Source organism: Trichomycterus rosablanca, chromosome 19 (assembly GCF_030014385.1).
Source record: "Trichomycterus rosablanca isolate fTriRos1 chromosome 19, fTriRos1.hap1, whole genome shotgun sequence".
NCBI lineage: Eukaryota > Metazoa > Chordata > Actinopteri > Siluriformes > Trichomycteridae > Trichomycterus > Trichomycterus rosablanca.
This window is the reverse complement of record NC_086006.1, coordinates 1289789-1304183: the sequence shown is the minus strand read 5'-3', so window position 1 is coordinate 1304183 and position 14395 is coordinate 1289789. Positions and strand designations below refer to the sequence as shown.

The 14395-nt window shown below is 44.6% G+C and overlaps 5 non-coding genes across 5 annotated transcripts; 3 read left to right on the top strand and 2 right to left on the bottom strand.

Moving 5' to 3' along the window:
* The first annotated feature begins 4951 nt into the window (after positions 1-4951).
* Positions 4952-5041, top strand: trnar-ucu (transfer RNA arginine (anticodon UCU)). Its single transcript is given in 2 exon segments — positions 4952-4988; positions 5006-5041. It is a non-coding gene; the product is annotated as a tRNA-Arg (tRNA).
* Positions 5042-5542: 501 nt separating this feature from the next.
* On the top strand, positions 5543-5632 carry trnar-ucu (transfer RNA arginine (anticodon UCU)). The gene is given in 2 exon segments: positions 5543-5579; positions 5597-5632. It is a non-coding gene; the product is annotated as a tRNA-Arg (tRNA).
* Positions 5633-5852: 220 nt separating this feature from the next.
* trnar-ucu (transfer RNA arginine (anticodon UCU)) lies at positions 5853-5942 on the top strand. The gene is given in 2 exon segments: positions 5853-5889; positions 5907-5942. It is a non-coding gene; the product is annotated as a tRNA-Arg (tRNA).
* Positions 5943-9040: 3098 nt separating this feature from the next.
* On the bottom strand, positions 9041-9130 carry trnar-ucu (transfer RNA arginine (anticodon UCU)). Its single transcript is given in 2 exon segments — positions 9041-9076; positions 9094-9130. It is a non-coding gene; the product is annotated as a tRNA-Arg (tRNA).
* A 75-nt stretch (positions 9131-9205) lies between these two features.
* Positions 9206-9295, bottom strand: trnar-ucu (transfer RNA arginine (anticodon UCU)). Its single transcript is given in 2 exon segments — positions 9206-9241; positions 9259-9295. It is a non-coding gene; the product is annotated as a tRNA-Arg (tRNA).
* Between the last annotated feature and the right edge of the window lie 5100 nt (positions 9296-14395).

Here is a 14395-nt window from a genome sequence, read left to right as displayed (position 1 = left end):
CACACTAACACACCAGTACCATGTCTGTGTCACTGCAGCGATGAGAATCATCCACCACCTAAATAATACCTGCTCTGTGGTGGTCCTGTGGGGGTCCTGACCATTGAAGAACAGCATGAAAGGGGGCTAACACAGCATGTAGAGAAACAGATGGACTACAGTCAGTAATTGTAGAACTACAAAGTGCTTCTATATAGTAAGTGGAGCTGATAAAATGGACAGTGGGTGTAGAAACAAGGAGGTGGTTTTAATGTTATGACTGATTTGACATTAATTTATAGCTTCCATTTGTATATTATGTTCCATTTATCTTCAGCCCACTGTATAAGCAGTGCTTGAATACAGTAGTAGCCTAGTGCTTAAAATACTGGACAAATAATTAAAAGGTCGATGGTTCAAGCCCCATTGGTGCCAGGTTGTAAAAAATGCCTGCTGTAGCCTTCACATCAACGCTGGTTGTTTTGAATTCTTCAGTTCACCGCCAGGGCATTCAAACTACACAGTCCACAGAATTATGTTCAAAACCATCAGACCATCTGTCAACTTTTTTGTGTTTTTGTGTTTTTGAAAGTAATTCAGTCCAAACAGCAGCTCCTAATTTCATTCTAAGGGAGGAAAATGTGCGCAGCAGAACATCACCATGATGAAATAATGAAAGAAAACGAAAAATGTGAAATAAAAAAGCTGACTTGCGGTTTTACTGTCCAAAGATCTCATTAGCGAGGAGCAACGTTTTCCAGAATCTACAAAAACTAGGTGGGTCTGTTCTTGTTTATTTACTCCAGTTTGTACCCAGTATCTTCTTCTCACTACCATTAACAATGCTTGAAAACAATACTCAGCCAAACAAAAGCAACAGTTTGTGTTCATAATGAATGGATTTTCACTAACAAATAAAAGACTCGGTCTACGGTGTGTCTGTGGTGTGTCTACGGTGTGTCTTTATCCATAATAAAGTCTCTCAGGGATTAAAGACTGACTGTAGTAGACTCTGGATTACTGGGCTGGTATAAACCCAGTACCCAAAGACTGAATGAAATTCTAATAAAATGCCAATGAGGTCAGTGTGCCTGAGGTCAGGAATGCCATGAACATGTGCCGCTGTTGTGCGCTATCCAGTTTCAGTCCAGTAATATCTGGACCTGCATATAAATATTAGTGAAATTCCAATTCCAGCCCGGGGCCAAAATAATTTCCCATGAATTTGTAGTTCGTTCAGCTTATTAAAAGAAAACACAAGAACCATCAAGTTTCATTGTGAACACAATCTGGTGCACGATGAAGAGATCAGACGCTGACCTTCGATAACCAGCTGATGGAAGAAACACATACAGACACGAGGAGAACATAACAAACGTCAGACAGATCGTAACTGGCCAAGATTGTTCGGCACGCCAGGGAAAATGTTCGGAGGGAAAACACACCCATCACAACCGTGACCAGGATGCAGCTGGTGGAGTCGGTGGCACACAACACCAGGTTCCTGGCAGCAGGGTTCTAACTTCACTTCCAGTAATCGATTGTGAGAGGTTTAGCATGTTCTCTATGTATCTTGCCTGTACTTAAGACTGTCTACTTTAATTCAATTCTATGTGTGAATTTGTGTGATGCCCTGCTGTGGTCCACACCTACTTCAACCCTGATCAGGACTCTTACGTGGAGTATGATCGATGAACCTGGTGCCCATAAGAAAAGTCTTAATTATGTGTACTGTGCCAGGAACACTGTAACACAGAGAAGAATCGAAGAATGAAACCAGCTGGGCTTTAAATTTCTTGCCATCCACATCAGCCCTGGATCTTCTGAATTCTTTATTTCCTCGCCAGGGAACGCCTTCAGATTACCCAGTTGATCTAAATCATCGCACCATCCGTCAGCTTTCTTCTTTCTGTGTGAACCTGTGAAGTACTTTAAAATGATTCGGTCCACGTTGCAGTTCAGATAATGACAGAAAATGAAAGTGAAAGTTTAATAGAAATCTGACTGAAGTCTCGAGGTCTCACCTTCCAAGATCTCATTAGTGAGGAGCAGCGTTTTCCAGAAATCTATCGGGAAGATTACAGGAGCTCCTGAAGGGAGTGTAAAGGCCAGTAAAGGCCAGAACGTAATCATGTGAAGACCAGAAAGATGCAGGATGATGCCTGGGTGAATGATTACAGATGTGAATGAATGAAAACAGAACAGTGTTAGGAACCACAGGAACTGGAATCTTAAAGACCCTGGGGGAACCAGATTTGTCAATTTTACTTCTCTTTGCAATGAACCCTGGTCCAGTTCACGGTAGTTTCATGGACACCAACACACACAATTTATTTTCTCACACCTAGAGGTAATTTAAAGCAGCTAATTTATCTTCTGCATGTTCTGTAACATGCCAAACTCCTTACATATTGTCTCCAGGACTCGTCGCTATAAGGCCTTGTAAATTGAAGCCAGTTTGCCAATATGAATCATTTAAAATTGAACCACAATGCTTCAAAATGCTAATTATTGTCTAATTGCCAACAATGACCTTGTTACAAATTACCAATGTTACTAATTTTTGGTGTCTGGATATTTTATAAACATTTGTTGGTGCATATAAACACATATTTTTGTATTCAGACTCCTTGACTTTTGGCACTTGTGATGTGGATTTGATTTTGAATGGAACAAATCGGCATTTTTACCCATTAATCTTCATTTAATCGCCCACACTGATACAGTGAAACATCTTTTAAAGTTCTTGGAAAAGTATTTGAGTAATATAGGGTCTGAATACTACTGGGAATAAAAGATTTCAGTTTTGTTTTGCTCTGAATATAAGGATAAAGGACATTAGGTCTGCACATTTCAGCCAAATATGCAATACAAGTTTATTGTCAGTGATGTGAATCTGAAAATGGGACGTTTCACTCAGTTCTGATCAGAAATCTGGTCCTGGACCTCGTTCACAAACGTTCTGTTTAGGTTTTCGGCTAAACAAGTCAAGCTGAGCGAAGGCTGAAAAACGTCAGATCTGCTACATACCAAACAGATCTGCTGCAGTGTGGAAGCCAGAAGGCTGAACAGAAACAGCGCACGGGTGTAGACGGTAAAAAACCATCTGCGATTGGGTCTACGGGGAGTCATGACTGTAGAAACGGCCGTAAAACGAAAGCGAACCGAAGCAAAACTGTTTATATAATATTATTAGATTTTAATGCTGGTTTGGAGTGTGTCGGTGAAATGTTTGTTTAGTTTCATTTTGGAAAAACTTCTCTGCTTATTTAAACAGATGAAAGCCTGGACTGAAACAGCGGGTAATAACTGGCATCCAAGTGAACATGTTACACATGATGTGAATTTACCTTTCAAACCACAGCAACAGTCCTGCAGTGGCTAGCAAGAAGGGCATGGGTTTGATTCCCTGGCCGAGCACCAGGGTCCTTTCTGTGTGTGGTTGGCATGTTCTCCCCATGTCCGTGTGGGTTTCCTCCGACAGTACAAAGACGTGCAGTCAGGATAACTGGAGATACTTGAAATTGTCCTAAATGTGACTGGTGACCTGTCTGGTGTATTTCCTGCCTGTCGCCCAATGAATTGGACCCACCATGACCCTGACCGGGATAAAGCAGTGGTAAAACAGGCAATGAACGGATGAATGAAAGCATTCTTCTCATAAATCTGCCTTCTATACTATATACCACATATTTGACATATATTCGTTTCTAAAGCGTTTAGCGGACGCTTTTATCCAAAGCAACTCAAGCAATTGCTCAGGGGACAAGCAGGGGCAACTTGGCAGTGATGGGGCTGGAACTAGGTACCTTCTGATTATTAGTCCCATACATTAACCACTAAGCTACCACTGCCAATCAAAGTTACACACATGATTCTTACTGGTGATATCTGGGGATCCAGGGTTCAAATCTCAGATGAACGTCTGCATGGACATGATTTGCTAATGTCTGAAATAGTCTAACCATTGGAAAGTGCACTCTCAACACCCGTCCCAAGCCTGGATAGACATACACTGGTACCTTGAAACTCAATGTCAATTGGTTCTGGGAGTCGAGTCTTAAAGACGTTGAGCTTTAAGGTATTTTTTCCATAAGGATGTTTGGGAAACCTGATAATGTGTCCATGGTCCCGTGGAGCTGCAGATATTAAAGGCCCATGTACTTATACACTGTCAAAAATATCAAAAAAATAATATAAAAACACTGAAATACGATGAAATAAAAATACGATGAAAAATCACAAGCCCATCGCAAGTTTATGGAACGTCGAGTTACAAGGTTCGACCCTGCAGGACTCAATACCGAGCACTCAAAAGAAAAATGATAATAGGTTTTGATCTGTACAGTAAATGGCTGCTATTTACGTATCTAAAGCACATAATTGGACCTGAAGGACGCCTCAGACGTTGAAGTGTACGCTTACATCACGGCTACCCCGGGGAGGAAGAGGTTCCGAGTACAGTACCCCGATTCTGACAACATACGAGACACGTATGAATGGATGGGGGTCCAGAGGGAGGCTGGAGGCTCCTGCATGTCTCATGTTGCTAATCTTCAGCAGATGGTTCCTGTTACAGGACTTATGTCAGATTAACGGACATGAGGAGGTGATGTTAGGACGCCGGGGGTGTTTCTACCACCAATCGACAACTCTGAGCTCGGCGCAGTCTCCAGAATGATATTCAGGACTGATTTAGTGATCACACTCCGGTCTCGATGGTGGTGGGTTAGCAGGGTTAAGTGTTCTGAATGACAGAGATGGAAGCAGCGTGGGGTTCCTGAGAGATCAGATACTGGATTATTGTTCGGTGGGATGCTAGTTCAAGCACCACTTATGCCAAGTTGACGTTGAACCCTTGGTTTCTTGCATTGTATAAGTGACAGTCGTAAATCTTTATAAACAAAAGCATCAGTACTGTAAATGTTAATGTGAGGTGAATGTAAATACTTCCACAAAGTGGGCACTAAGCGGCTCTGTGGCGCAATGGACAGCGCGTTGGACTTCTAGACTCAGCTGTGAGGCCATTCAAAAGTTGTGGGTTCGAGTCCCACCAGAGTCGAGGTTTTTATGTTACGAGTAATAAACACATATATTATGCACAACTATTCATACGAGTAATGTCCGAATATTTCTTGTACAAATGAGTTTTGATAGGTAAAAAAAAGGTTTAATTAAACTTTAATCGTCACACATTAAAAATCACGAAACAATTCAAAACATTTTTTGGATTAAATCTGTGTGAACAAAAGCAGCCCCAAGCTTCACATCAAACAGCTCTGTGGTGCAACGGACAGCGCGTTGGACTTCTAGGCTCAAATTTGTGGCCATTTAAAGGTTGTGGGTTTGAGTCCCACCAGAGTCAATTGCTTTATACTGTGAGTAATAAACCATGTGAACCTCTTCATCTGAGTAACGTCCGAGTATTTCTGGTCCAAAGTAAATGAGCTTTGATCTATAAAGTTAAATACTGATCAGTTCATTTTAAACCTCGTCGAACATTAACAAGCAACAAAAACACATTTAAAAACCCTTTTTAAGTAAATCTGTGTGGACATTAAGCGGCTCTGTGGCGCAACGGACAGCGCGTTGGACTTCTAGGCTCGGGTATGAGGCCATTCAAAGGTTGTGGGTTCGAGTCCCACCAGAGTCGAGGACTTTATGGTATGAGTAATAAACACATATATAACACACAACTGTTTATCTGAGTAACGTCCGAATATTTCTGGAACAAAGTAAATGTGCTTTGATCTATAAAATACTGATCAGTTCATTAAGTTTAATTTTCCTTCAGTCTGAGAGTTTAAACCTCAACAAACATTTAAAATCACTAAACACATTTAAAAAATGCAGTCACAAGCAGGACGTTAGGCGGCTCTGTGGCGCAATGGACAGCGCATTGGACTTCTAGGCTCAGATATGAGGCCATTCAAAGGTTGTGGGTTCGAGTCCCACCAGAGTCGTAGGTTTTGAGCCCAGATGACTTGCACTGGGTTCCATCTCTCTCACCCTCTGCAAACCTCTTTATCAGAAAAGTGCTCGAGCAAATTTATTAAACCCAACCCAAACGTCATTACGTGTCTTTAAACCTCGTCAGACATAAAAAATCACTGAACACGAGTTTAAAATGTTGTTAAGTAAATTTGCGTGAACAAAAGCAGCGTGATTGGAGTTTTAGGTTCAGATTTGAGACTGTTTTAAGGTCGTGGGGCGAGTGATCAGAAGATTCCTGGTTCAAGCCCCATCAGTGTTGGGCCCCTGCATGCTTTATGCTCAGTGTCTTTAGGTAAAGCGCTCAGCGTCAGACGCCCACATACGTTTGACCAAACAGGTCACTGAAATAACCAGAAATAAACCGATGGAGCGTCGCGGCGTCAGCCAGCACAAACTCTCACACATGCTAACGATCGTCCGAGCGTTTTTATTTCTACTGTAGGTTAAATATGTCACCGCGCCGGCGTACGCACCACATCTGCTGATCATTACCCAGCGCAGATTTTTACTGAAAAGCCGCTTCAGCGCCGCGCCGCGTTTTTCTGCTCCGCTGGAGCGGGAGGTGGTTTGGACCCGGGCCAGTTAATAACGACTTCGGCCTGATTGACGTGAAATGGGCACAGAAAGCGATGCTAATGGTTTAAACGCTAATAATTACGGTCGGGGAGCGAGAGCGGGGCGTGTCTGTGAATCAAAACGACCACCCAGTACGAGCTGGTTTTAATCATGGCAGAAATACAGCGCCCAGCTAATGACCAGTATACCTTTATTCTTACTAACCGCTTCATCCTGGCAGCGGTCGGCCTAGCATCAGTCAGTCACGCGCCCAGGGAAAGGTGCTGGTCTGCACCGTGTGGGCAAAACACGCTGTACATCAGCATCCGAAGAGGCCGAAGGTCGCTGACCCATAATCACAACTCACAGCGGCGGCTCAAGTTCAACCATAGGGGTCCAGAAAGGGCTTTGAACCCATCACGCCCGTTTCTAACCCCGATCTGCGAGCACGGCGTCCCGAACGGAGAGGAATTCGACCCATTTCCCGTCGTGCTGCTGCCTCTGAAGAACAAATCATTCTGACCTCAGTTCCTCTCGCTTTTGTTTTCACACGTGAAAATCTCAGACGCCCCCGTATGGGTGACGGGGTCAAAAGGCGACCGCGCTCCCGCCACACAGCGCAGATCCGTGCCCCATTAAACCGCTTCTTGTCCTTCCGATCCTCCAAATCTGATGATGATGCAGCGGCAGAACGAGGAGAGACCCTGTGCCACCCTTGCACCACTTGGGGTGGATTTAATTAGTCATTGGAGTGCTACATTGGTCTATTAAAGGGCGGTGGTAGCTCTGTTGTTAAGATGCTGGACTAGTACTCAGAAGGCTGCTGGTTCAAGACCTTTTACCACCAAGTCACCAATCGTGTTCAGTCATAATTGTAAGTCATAAGTCCTAATGTAATTAGTCGTTGGACTAATGTTGTCATGCAGATCTGACGGCGCTGTTCTCCTTTTTTCTTCCAGTTTAGTCATAGCCAGTTACTCTTATGGCGATGATCGCCCAACACGCGCCCCCTCCTACACATTCACAGGCCACAGAGCCCTGCAGAATATCAACTCCTTTATTCATTATTTTTATGTTTCATTAGAAGGGGCGTCCAGATACTTTTTGTCTGTATTATGTATTTTTCGGGACCCTACAGGCACATAAGGCGACTCTACATCAGGGTCCCAAGCACTAAATCTGAAAACTACCGCTGTAGGGGGACAGTTTGTAACAGTAAACCCCATTTTCCACCTACAGTGAGCTTCAAACGTCGTTCCCAGATCCTCTGCGGTTTATTCAGGAGGTTGTTTGTTTGCTTGTTTTTATTTTAAAGATGAATAAATGTTTATCCACACAATAAAATGAGTAACTAAACCATCAGTGGTAGTGGATCAGGCTCCAGGATTAAATCACACCCTTCACCCGCTCGACCTGAGCGCAGACGTGACCGCACATCACCGCCAAGCTGCCAAAACAACATCTGTCTGCAGATGTGATCTGTAATTGGTTCAGTCCGCTCCGCTAACGTGGTCCAGCGGAGGTTCAGGGATCCGGGACCACTTTCGAAGGTTCAGTCCACAGATTTTAGATTTTTATATTTGATTTAGGGGACAGCAGTGGGAGCCTAGTGGGTGGAGCCTTGGACTTTTAATTGAGAGGTTGAGAGTTCGAATCCCAGGTCGGCCATACAGCCACTGTTGCATCCAGTATATGAATGCATCCAGCTGTGATTCACCTCTGTTTGTAGTTCCTGTTAAAAAAAGACCACACCCAGGCCAGGCTCACGGGAAAGCATCAGGCGGCGTCTGGTAAAGCTATAGAGTCTCTCAGCCACCTCGTCCAGCCGTCAGAGCGGCGGTTAAATATTTAGGAGTTTTGTTTAAGCTCAGTCGCACCTATAAAGCTCCAGCTGTGGCCTCCACACCTTCTGAACCAGCCGCGCTCGGCCCCGCCACCCCGGTGATGCGGTTACGGTTGCAGTTTAATGTACCTGGTTTATACGTTACCTACACACGTTCTCTCCAGATGTACGGCGAGGACCGGAGTAAAATCCCCCGGAGATTTATAGGGCGGATCAGTGGATCAGTGGATCAGTTACCGTCGGCGTGTGTTCTGAGAGCCATACGGTTCCTGCTGTTTAATCTGCTTCCAACATGGAACACACAAGGGAATGCACACAATAATATATATTAATATTAATAAATATATCCTGCCACGAGTTCGAATCTGAGCTCTGCTACCGGTCAGCTGGGCGCCATAATCAGCCACTAGTCTGCCGTGTGGGAAAAGACCGGATTAAAAAGTGGGCGGGGTCTTGGACGCTGGGTAAGGACCCTGGTTAGTAGCCCGAGGCACCTGTACAGAAGTAGAAGAACGTGGAGATCAGCGTGTGACTCTCCATGTGCAGGACCAGCCTCAGTAGTACCGACGAGTTCCAGATAGAATTTTGCACTAAGCGCGCTCAGTGGACATTACTTCAACTACGAACTGTGCATTATATACATATGTATTACTCATACTATAAAATCCTCAACTCTGGTGGGACTCGAACCCACAACCTTTGAATGGCCTCATATCAGAGCCTAGAAGTCCAACGCGCTATCCATTGCGCCACAGAGCCACTTGGTTTATGTAGGTTTTGCTTGAATGTAAAATAATTGTATTGTTTAATAACAGACGCTGAATGCAAAATCTTCGACTCTGGTGGGACTCGAACCCACAACCTTTGAATGACCTCATATCTAAGCCTAGAAGTCCAACGCGCTATCCATTGCGCCACAGAGCCAATTGACCATTAGTGAGTCCAAAGCTGATGTTGTCAGTTGGACGATTGTATTATAGCTGACTGTAGTTCTGGTTCTGATCTGTTCTGGACGTCTCGTCCGCTCGCTCAGTGATCCTGATCTTCCTCACTGAGATTTTCTATATGAGGCTACCAGACAGATCGAGGCTCCATCATTGGTAGCTTGGTGATGTTGCTGACTGACAGGGATAAAATGCAGAAATAAAACAGTAAGCACAGCACACGGTCTACAGTCGGGCGTGGCATCCACAGGTCAGTCAGGTCGCTGAAGCCGCACCGGGCGTCTCCCAGTAAACCTACCGGAAGGATTATCTCACGTTCACTTACTCTCACGCGTTCCTAATCCCATCACTTCCACAGCAGCCAGTCACTCACTAATGAGGGGAATTATGAGCAGGAGGGCGGAGGTCACCACGCTAAGAGACGCCCCGCTAAACAAGCCCTGGCTATGCTAATCACCCACATGACTGGCAGATTAGCAGCATGCTTCAGCAGGTGAGCTGGAATTGATGGACCTGGACGCACATCTGTAATTCCTGTAATAAATTTCCTGTATTATTTATTTATCTGCTGGATTAAACATGATCTGATGATAACAAATCTTTATTATTTTTATCAGTAACGAGCTTCAATCAGGGTTTCAGTTTTACATTTCAGATCAGTGCGTCTGTGTTGATGCCATATCAAGAGTTGTGTATATACAGTATATACAGTATATATATATATATATATATATATATATATATATATGTTTGTTACTCATACCATAAAACCTGCGACTCTGGTGGGACTCGAACCCACAACCTTTGAATGGCCTCATATCTAAGCCTAAAAGTCCAACGCGCTGTCCATTGTGCCACAGAGCCGGTTGCTGAAAGACATTCTATAAAAATAAAATGTATTTAAATAAATAAAAAATTAAATGTATTTAAATAAATTTACATAAAATATATTTAAATAAAAAAAGTAAAATGTATTTAAATAAATAAAAATAAAACGTATTTAAATAAATACACATAAAATATATTTAAATAAAAAAATAAAATGTATTTAAATAATAAAAATAAAATGTATTTAAATATATACACATACAATATATTTAAATAAATAAAAATAAAATGTATTTAAATAAATAAATAAATTGTATTTTAAGATCTGCTCTGTTGAAAAGAAACATCCAGCAATTTATAAAGATTAATTTACTTTAATTAATTAATCCTGATTTATTTTTGGCCTCCTAATTCCTTACTGATTACTTATTGATTATGATTGACCACAGCTGCTGACTTCTCTGTGCCCGTATGAGAAGGGCTAAGAGGAAACAGTTCAGGAAAGGCCCGTACCAGGTCCAGCACGACTGAGCCTCTGTGAATGAAGCGAGGTCCGTACAGAGAGGAACGAGCGGTCCAGTGATTTGGGGGAATTTGAGCTCCAGTGGAATCCACGGATCCCCGACCTCGACACGACCCAACACCTTTCGGATGAATTGGAATGTTGACTCTGAGCCAGGTCTTCAGGTTCAACATCAGGGCCTGAATGAGCTCAAATATACACAGATGCACTCCACAATATCAGAGCCTCTCTAGAGGAGTGGAGCCTGTTATAGCGGCAAATCTACAACCATGCTTAATACAGCTGGTTTCAGAATCAGGTCATGGACGGGTGTCCGTATACTTTCGGCCATCAGTGTGTGTGGCTAACCCAGGTCGAATAAAAGTGGCATAGATACTTGCACCCTATCCTGGTCAGGGTGGCGGTGGGTCCGGTTCCACACAACAGTCAGTCAAAGCAAGTCTGGTTAAATGTGGCACCTTAGATGATGGAAGCGATCCGCAACTGGGCAAGTGTTGGAAAGGGGCGTGGCAGCCTCTGCCCTCCTCGACCGGGGTGGCGGCGCCAGCGGCGAAAAATAAGCCACGTCTGGACAGGGTGTAAATATTCCTGCTGGAATTTCTGCCAGTCGTTGTAAACATTCCCGGCGCTGACGGCGACCACACCCGGCCCCCTGACCCTAATAAAGACTGCGGTATGAACTCAGCGGGCGCGGCGACACCTCACACCCGCCGCCACACGCGCCGCCGGTGAACTCCTAGGCCCGAAGCCCCAGAGGCCGCGCGGGGCCGCCGGCACGGAAAAACAAAGCGAAAAAACAAAGTGTCCAATTACGGGCGCGGCAGGTGGTTTTAACGACGGCGTGGAGGGCAGCCCGGTGCTGAGTGGAATGCCGGGCCTGTAAACAAACCGTGAGCGGTTTAAATCCCATAATTCCTCAGTGCGGTTCTCTTCTGAGAGCCGAGTGTCAGAGGGATTAAGAGGAACGCCAACACATGCAGGCGGGCATCAAGGGGACGATGTTCTCGACCGTGGGTTCATCTGTATGGCGGAGAACTCGGTCACACCGGATTTTCACCTCGATATTGTGACCCAATGACTAGCAGTAACACAAGCAGTGCCACACTAGGTAGAAAGAAGGCGGTATGGTGGACTGGACTTGGACAGGGTCCTTTCTGTAAAAGAATTGGCATGTTCTCCTTGTGTCCACTTGGGTTTCCGCCACAAGTCTAAAAACATGCAGTCAGGTCAACTGGAGCGAGAAATTGCAGGTGAAAAGAAGTGGTCTGTACTGCACACATCTGATTCAACCCTCCTCAGTATCCAGGCTTGTGACCTGCACTAAGTGTGCACTGATGTGCAACCCCAGCTGAGATTCGAACCCTGGATCCCAGATCTCAGCAGTAACGTGCACCACTGTTTTATTAATACTGAACAGAACGACTCTGACGTTCAGATATGTTCAAGTCTGGATTCATTTAGGACTGAAGCGCTGAGCTACGACACTAACGCTAATGACCCAAACTAACCCAGACTAAACACGGCGGCGTGAGGAAAGAACCGAACACAAACATCATCCAGGAACCAATCAGATCTCTGCATGCTTTCCTCAGATTGTCTCCAAACTTCCTCCTTTCATTAAAACTCGTTTTATAACTCCTTTTATCAGCGTGAGATTTCAGCTCGTGTTTACTGAAGGACGTGAAGAAAACAGATCCTTCATCTCAGGAGGAACGTAAACGTAAATCTGTGTAAGGATCAGGACTGAAGGAACCTGTGCTGTTTTAAAGAGTTTCACTAATCAAACACATAAGAGGTGGTTTAAAAAAAACTCGTCTAAACCACCGTCTGATAAAATCCAAACAAGCTTCAGTTCTTATCAACTCCTGCAGTAACTGAACTGGAACATGAGTGACTGGGTGAGTGGGTGAGGGAGTGTTTGGGTGGATTGGTGAGTGAGTTAGTGAGTGAGTGAGTGATGAGTGGGTGGGTTGAGGAAACAAGTGAGTGAGTGAGTATTTGAATAGGTATGTGGGTAAGTGAGTGAGTTGGTGGGTTGGTGAGGGAGTCAGTTGGTGAATAAGTGGGTGGTTGAGTGTGTAAGTGAAGGAGCAAGTGAGTGGGTATGTGAATGAGTGAGTGGGTTAGTGGGTTGGTGAGTGAATGGGTGTGTGGGTCAGTGAGTGAGTGAGTGGGTTGGTGAGTGAGTGAGTTGGTAAATACATGAGTAAATGTGAGTGTGTAAGTGAATGAGTGAGTGAGTGGGTGAGTGGGTGTGTTGGTAAATGTGTAAGAGTGGGTAAATAAGTGGGTGGTTGAGTGTGTAAGTGAAGGAGCAAGTGGGTGGGTATGTGAATGAGTAAGTGAGTGGGTGGGTATGTGAGTGAGTGGGTTGGTGAGTGTGTGGGTCAGTGAGTGGGTTGGTGAGTGAGTGAGTTGGTAAATACATGAGTAAATATGTGGGTGGTTGGGTGTGTAAGTCAGTGAGGGAGTGAGTGGGTGAGTTGGTCGGTTGTTAAAGGAGTGAGGCGTTAGATGAGTAAGTGAGTAAGTGGGTGGGTATGTGGGTAAGTGAGTGAGTGAGTGAGTGAGTAAGTGGGTGGGTGGTTTGGTAAAAGAGTGAGGTGGTAAATGAGTGAGTGAGTGAAGGAGTAAATCTGTCACATAAAAAAATTTATATAATTAAACAAAGTAAAAAACACATTAAATTTATTAAAAGAACAAAGTTCACCCCATCATGCTGCTGTTATGAATGGTACAGGAAGACTCTAGGACTCCACTGAACCACAGCGAAAGCGTTTATATCCATTTGGAGGAAACAGTGGTTCTTCTCAGAGCTTTTCCCTCCCAACAAGTCAAAAAAGAGCTCAGAAGATCTGAAGAACTGGGCAGAAATGACATCACCAAAAAACATCTGATGAAAAACCTTTCCTAGAGGAGTAGAGACTGTTAATGCCACAAAATTCGAGATGGAGTCAGTTCTATATTAATATACAGGCACGTGTCCACTCGTTTTTGTTCTTCTAACCAGCGTTTAAGCTAACAGAACCTCCTCTGCGTCCCCTCGGCCCTGCTGTTCTGCTCTGATACGTCTTCATCGCTGCTCCATCGTGAGGAGACCGCAGCGTCCTGGTGCGCTGCCAGTCGTGATGGGTGCAGTGACGAGACCCCCCGGGCAGCTTATTTTAGAGATATCATCACTCGACCGCGGCGCACCAATGGAAAATGGATCCGGTCCAAGAGTATCGGAGGCGAGCGGCCCCGGCGTGAGATGTGAGGGGCAGATTAGGACCCACTCTCACGACACCGGGGGGAGATTTGGGGGGGCTGTGGACCATCCTACTTCATGGATTTAGAAAGGAGTGTTGTGACAGTTCCCGTAGGTGTCCCGATGCTTCCCAACGCTCCTGACGACATCTCTTGGGTGGGAAACAGCCTCTCTATGAGGGGGGTCGCACTAGTAATCGTCGTTCAGAAGGTAACACTGACGACGTGAGGCGATTGACGTGTCAACAACAATAAGGACGTTCCACTGATGGACTTTATCCTCCGAAAGCTTAAAGAAGTGTACACATCATTTTCATCATTTATTTTTATTTATTTATTTACTTCAGAGTTACTTCATGTCCTGGAGCAGTGTCAGTAATGACTGTTTTGGTGTTTGAATATAAAACAGCGTTTTAAATCTCGCCTCTAAGCTCCGGATTTTCCCACGACTGGCGCCAAACCAGCGCTAATCGTACTCAACGC